This window comes from Pinus tabuliformis, chromosome 8 (genome assembly GCF_031772625.1).
Source record: "Pinus tabuliformis cultivar Carrire ecotype Pingquan chromosome 8, CPIR1, whole genome shotgun sequence".
Classification (NCBI taxonomy): Eukaryota; Viridiplantae; Streptophyta; class Pinopsida; order Pinales; family Pinaceae; genus Pinus; species Pinus tabuliformis.
The window spans coordinates 205,028,443-205,034,442 of NC_142294.1; positions in this window are offsets into that span (position 1 = coordinate 205,028,443).

Consider the following 6,000-nt stretch of genomic DNA (forward strand, 5'->3'; position numbering starts at 1 on the left):
TTCTCCCGCAGTTTCCAAGCCTGACGACTTATTCCGCAACGGTCTATGCTAACCTCCGCCTTACCACTACCTGTTCACATTGCCGGCTGCAACCTGGCGATTACAGTTAGGAGGACTGTCGCTCGGTTAACTCCGCCGCTTGTAACCTAACTGTCTGACTGTTATTCACATGATAACGGTCCCACTGCAGTCTAGCGATGGTAGTTAGGACTGTTTAAAATGTTTATTGTGGCCGAGAGTTGTTTACATAGGGTTTAGACTTAGGTTTAACACATAGGTTTAGGTTTTAATGTGTTAATATATTTTCAATGTGTTGAAGGTCCGATAGGTATAGGAATTAGGGTTTAGATATTTTAGCATAGGTTTAATGTTTGTATACATGGTTTTGATAGGTTTTAGGACTTAGGTAATGGGCTTTTAATGATTTGTATTGGAATATGGTTAGGGTTTAGGTTTTAGGTAATGGTATTTAGACTTAGGTTTTGATGTTTTCCTCCATAGTTTTAGGGCTAGGGTTTATTCAAGGTTTTACCCTTACATAAAAAATAAAAAAAACCTTTTACATCAATTTGTCACAAAGTGACATTCACAACATTCATCACATGATGACGACAACCAACCCTACACGACGACAAACCTTTGTCGACACCCAAACTCTGCAAGGTGAATGATCAACCCACGGCGACAACCATATCAACTGAACACCATGTAAAAACCATAAACATCACTTGAACAACCTGATCCATAACCAACACTGTCGAAGTTGAACGACACCGGATTAAATTGACGACGACACTGAACACTGACGATGAACCTGTGCAACTGATCTGACGAGATCCTCCTGGATCAATTTTCTAAATTCACCATAGTAACTACTAAATATGGTTGTCAATAAAGATGTATCAAACAAACTGACTATGGGTGGATTGACTATTTAGATAGTGTAGTGAACACGCGAGGTTGGATCACCACTTAATGGAAATTTGTGTTTCCTTGATAAGGAACTACCATGCATTCACGAAACACAAGATCACCAAATCAAGGTACCTTGCCTTCTTTACTAAGCCCGACGGTGACATATAAAGAAATATTTTTTTTGAGATTTCTAAAAGGTTTTTGATATATTTGAATGATGGTCCTCATTTTCAAGCTCAAGAATATTTATTCACTGTAATTATAAATATATATTTTGGGGATTGTTAGTGGCTACTTAATGGTAGCTTTAGAAGTTCTCATTTGTTTAACTTTACATTTAGAATGGTGACTATATCAACCACAACATTTTACAAGATCTAAGTTAATTACTCACTCTAAACATACCAAGAACATTAAAACACTCATCTCACATCTTTAACAAACTTCTGCCAACCAAAAGAAATTATACTTGGTACACATACAAAAAGAAAATAGATGCATTAAAATATTTAAAACGATATTTGCAATGTAGTCAAATGGTCGGAGGAAGGAAGCCCATTAGTGGTAACCCAAGTGGTTGGGATTCGCGGTGATGATGTTTCCCACCCTTGACTCAAATTCTAGCTAACCAAGTTCCTTGGTATGGTTTACAAGTTATCATATCAAGTTGGGGGAAGGGGTGGTTTCCTTGGCAATAGCACTATGTATATTTCATAGCAGCAATGATTATATGTTCTAGTTACTGATTTCTGCCACTAAATCACCAAAAAAAAGAAAATAAAATGGTGTGCATAAAAAATGTTCAAAATCTTGACTTAATAATTTTCAACAATGCTTCCTATGGTATATAGATCCTTTCCATGGCCTTGTCAATCTTCTTCTCCTAGAATACTACAAGTGTGCTCAAAGAATAGGGATTGACAAGAAGCATCAAATACATGGTCTTGTTTGAGTTGTAGTTGCATCCATTGCCTTGATAGTAAATGTTGCAACATCTTTCTCTTTCACAAAATCCATTACATATTCATTATACGATGGATCAAGAACTATATAAAAAACACCTTAAACAACTTCCTACATATTCTTGATATGGGATGCACACAATATTACACTAACCTATATCCATCTTAACTCCACATCTATAAGGAATCAAGAGGGATCAAATCTCTCAAGATGCAAACTTCTTTTTTGAATGCAAAACTTGAGAGATTTGATCCCTCTTGAAGCTTGATAGATCTAGAGTTAAGATGGATCTAGGTTGGTTTTATCTTCTCAGCCTTATATGTGTGTGTGTGTGTGTGTGTGTGTGTGTGTGTGTGTGTGTGTGTGTGTGTGTTAATTAAATAAGTTATATGATATAATTTAATAATAAAATTTAAATTTAAATCATCACAAGATATGATAAAAGGAAAATAAAAACATGAATTTTGGAGAATGTTTTCCAAATTAATCACATACCCACTTTTTTGGTCTACGTTTCAAACCAAGATTGTGGTTCATCCTCAAGACAAAAATGAAAAATCCAATGTATCAACATGCCTCAAGACAAAGATGAAAACACATCTTGTTCCAAAGTCAAATAATTAATATTAATTTATAAATTTAACGTTAGAATATAAAATGTTTAATAATGAGAGGTTAGTTAAAGGAAACTGACCATTAAGGGATGAAGATTAATTTCCAAAACATATGAAAATTAATTAAAATCCAAATATTTATAGAAAAAAAAAAATTAAAAAGTTATTATATTATATATATATATATATATATATATATATATATATATATATATATATATATTTCTGCGTAAATACTAATTCTATTAAAAAAGAGAAAAATATGTACATGGAGGTTGAGACCTCAGAGGGGGCAGAGGCCAGCCCTCAGCCAGAGATTCTGAGTCATACATATACTACTATCTGCCCTTTCAGGATTAAAGACTTCAAAAACTTGATTTGTTAGACACTGACCCGCTAAAAAATAATACTATTTTGAGTCTAACACATCATATCTATCGCCTGCAGAGGCTTTACTGAGAAGCATGCTGTCATATCCGTAATGGAAAAAAAGGCAAAAACATAACTCGCCAAACCCAGAGTTTTTGCTGCAGAATAGGAATAGGTTGGCTCGCGCCGAAACCAAACAAGAACTGAGACCAGACCCATAACTAGAGACCCAAAAACATAGATACATAGCATAAAAGCGAATAGAGCGAAGGCAAGAGTGCCACCCGTCGGTGATGAGCCAGCATTAATCGGCATGTTGCGGAGAGTCGGGCACATCCTTGTCCACCTGGCTAGACGAGGCAACCCAGGTGACGAATCCACTATCTTCAATTCCTTTGATGCCACCTTCTGGAGGAGTTACCAGATTGAGGATGTTGCCTGCATGATGAACCGGTCCACAACCAAGGATCTCGTGCTGAGTTGAATCAGCCTGATGCGGAGGCGCTTCAGGAACAAGGCTATCTTCCTGCATATTATCTGCATTAGACACAACCCCAGCCATCTCCCCCTGAAGGACGCTATCGTCCTGAGATTGAGAGGTGGTGGTGTTGGCTGAGCTGTTGGGATTGTCCTCTTCCTCAGTAAGAATAACCGTGATACTGGCAGACAAAACTAGCCTGTTGAGCCTGCTATGGAAGGTGAAGCGGGAAGTTTGAAAGGAATTGTGCGGGAGAGACCCAGCATGGCCAGAGGGCGGTGAGGACGAAGAGGCCGAAGCAATGGGGATTACATTCGGAGGAGTAGAACTAGATGCTCTGCCTCTATTACTGGTGTTACCTCCTCGGCGAGAGACTCCTCGACGGCGAGGCATCCTCGAATTGACAAAGCAGCTAAGAAAGGGGAAATGGCAGAGCTGACGGGAGAGGGATTGAGCACAGAGGAACCCGGCAATACAGAAAACCCAGGCGTGCTTCCAGACTATCTGAGCAAGGCAGGGGTGTGGGAAGAAAAATAGGAGGAGGTGAAAAGAACCAGGAGCAATGGCGTGAACCAAGTACCGAGCCATACATAAAACCTTGAGCTTGAACTCTCGAACCAGGCGCACATTAATGACGATCTGTGCGACCATCATTCCGTCCAGCATCCAAATAAATACGCATGCCATTAAATCCACTATCTGTGTCCGCCAGCTAGGTGCAAGGCTAGCTGCCTGCATTGAACGAGCTCTCATAAATGCATCACATTAACACCCGCATCCGGGTTATTATATATTTTATATTATTATTATGGTAGTAGTTAAAATTATTATATATATTATTATACATGTTGGGCGATTTGGTTGTCCACTAAATCCCTGTCATTTAATTTATCAATCCGGGGAATCGTAAACTTAGAAGCAAACCAATATATATGGGACCTTAGATGAAACAGGTGTAAGAAGTTTGTTTAGAATGGAAATGCATATTACAAATCTAAACTATCAAATATATTCTATGAAAGCATAAAAATAATGTTTGATCAATGGAATTATTCTACTTTAGAAGATAGAGAAGAGTCTCTTGTTCAAGAGTCCTGGTTGTCCTTCTACCATCTTTCTATAATAACATTTCCAAACACCTAAGAAAGCAGGAAAGAAAGCATGTAAATGAAAGCAAGTAAATATTGTTTTCAGTTCAGTTCTTAATGGAGAAGAGTCTCCTAACTTAGGAGGACTTGATTTCTCTAGATACTGAAAGGGAATCAATATTCACATAAATGTAATCTAGGAAAGCATAAGAGAAAGTAAATCTTATTTCAATTTAATCTAGCTCATGGAGAAGAGACTCCTAACTTAGGAGTTCCTAGTTTTCCTTCTCACATCAAAACTAGCTATTGAAAGGAGATCAACCTTCACACAACAAAACATGGCCACAACATGAATTCATACTAAAATTATCTACAAGTATTTACAAGAAAGAAATAAGATGAACATCATAATTAAGATTAGTATATTCACAACATTACTTTACAACAAAGTGCACTTATCTTAGTATGGGGATCCTTCCATTCCTCAATGAGCACACATGAACAATTATCACACCTTAAGAATCAAACAACACTCATAACTCATGATTTGGAGAAAATGGTATTATTCATGTTGAATGAACATAAATCTAATGCTAATGAATAACTGATAATTGTTTTCTCTCCCTCCTCCTCCTTCATTACATGATTTGGAGGATGCTCCTCTTATTTATACATGAATTAGGGATATCTACTCAATAAATGTAGATCCCTTAAATATCTACTAGACCCACACTTGTCTCAACTTATCCCTAAATACTATAAACAAATCCCATGACACATCAAAATCTCCATGATCTTTCTCCTTGGAATATGGTCCACCTCTTGAGTTGAAATTCGAATTTGATCTTGGGAGGCCACATAAGGGTGCCTTGGAAGCTTCCAAATGATCTACACTTGTCATCAAACTCAAGCCACTTTTAGGTATAAGCAAATACATGTTATTTCTCTAACTTTTAATCATAAATTCACTCTAAATACATGAAATTAATAACTTTGGAAAATGAGAATATAAACTCATATGGTAATGGAAATATAGGGTTATGTAATGATAATATGGTGAAATGAGATGACAAAATGAGGATAAAAGGTGAAAATGGAGTGAAAATTAAGGTTAATTTGGAGGCCCAACATACTCCCAAACTTAAGTTATTGCATGTCCTCATGCAATCTATTGCATTGACCGTGATTTGATCTTTTGAATTGTTTTGCTTTTACATAAACTCTTGCTGATGTCGATTTTTTTAACTTCACGTAATTTTCTTTTTAACAACTTTGTTCCTTTTTGCAAAGTCTTCTCTCTTAAAAACATTTTCTTGCAACATATTATTTTGGTTGGTTCTTGTGTGACAACCAAAATTTGTTTAGTATTGGTTCTTGTGTAACAATACTTTCATTGTTTTGTGTTGCATCAAAAGACTTTGAAAACTTTTAATCGATTGCAACATATTATTTTGGTTGGTTCTTGTATAACAACCAAAATTTGCTTAGTATTGGTTCTTGTGTAACAATACTTTCATTGTTTTTGTGTTGCATCAAAAGACTTTGAAAACATTTAATCAACCTTTCTTTCTTT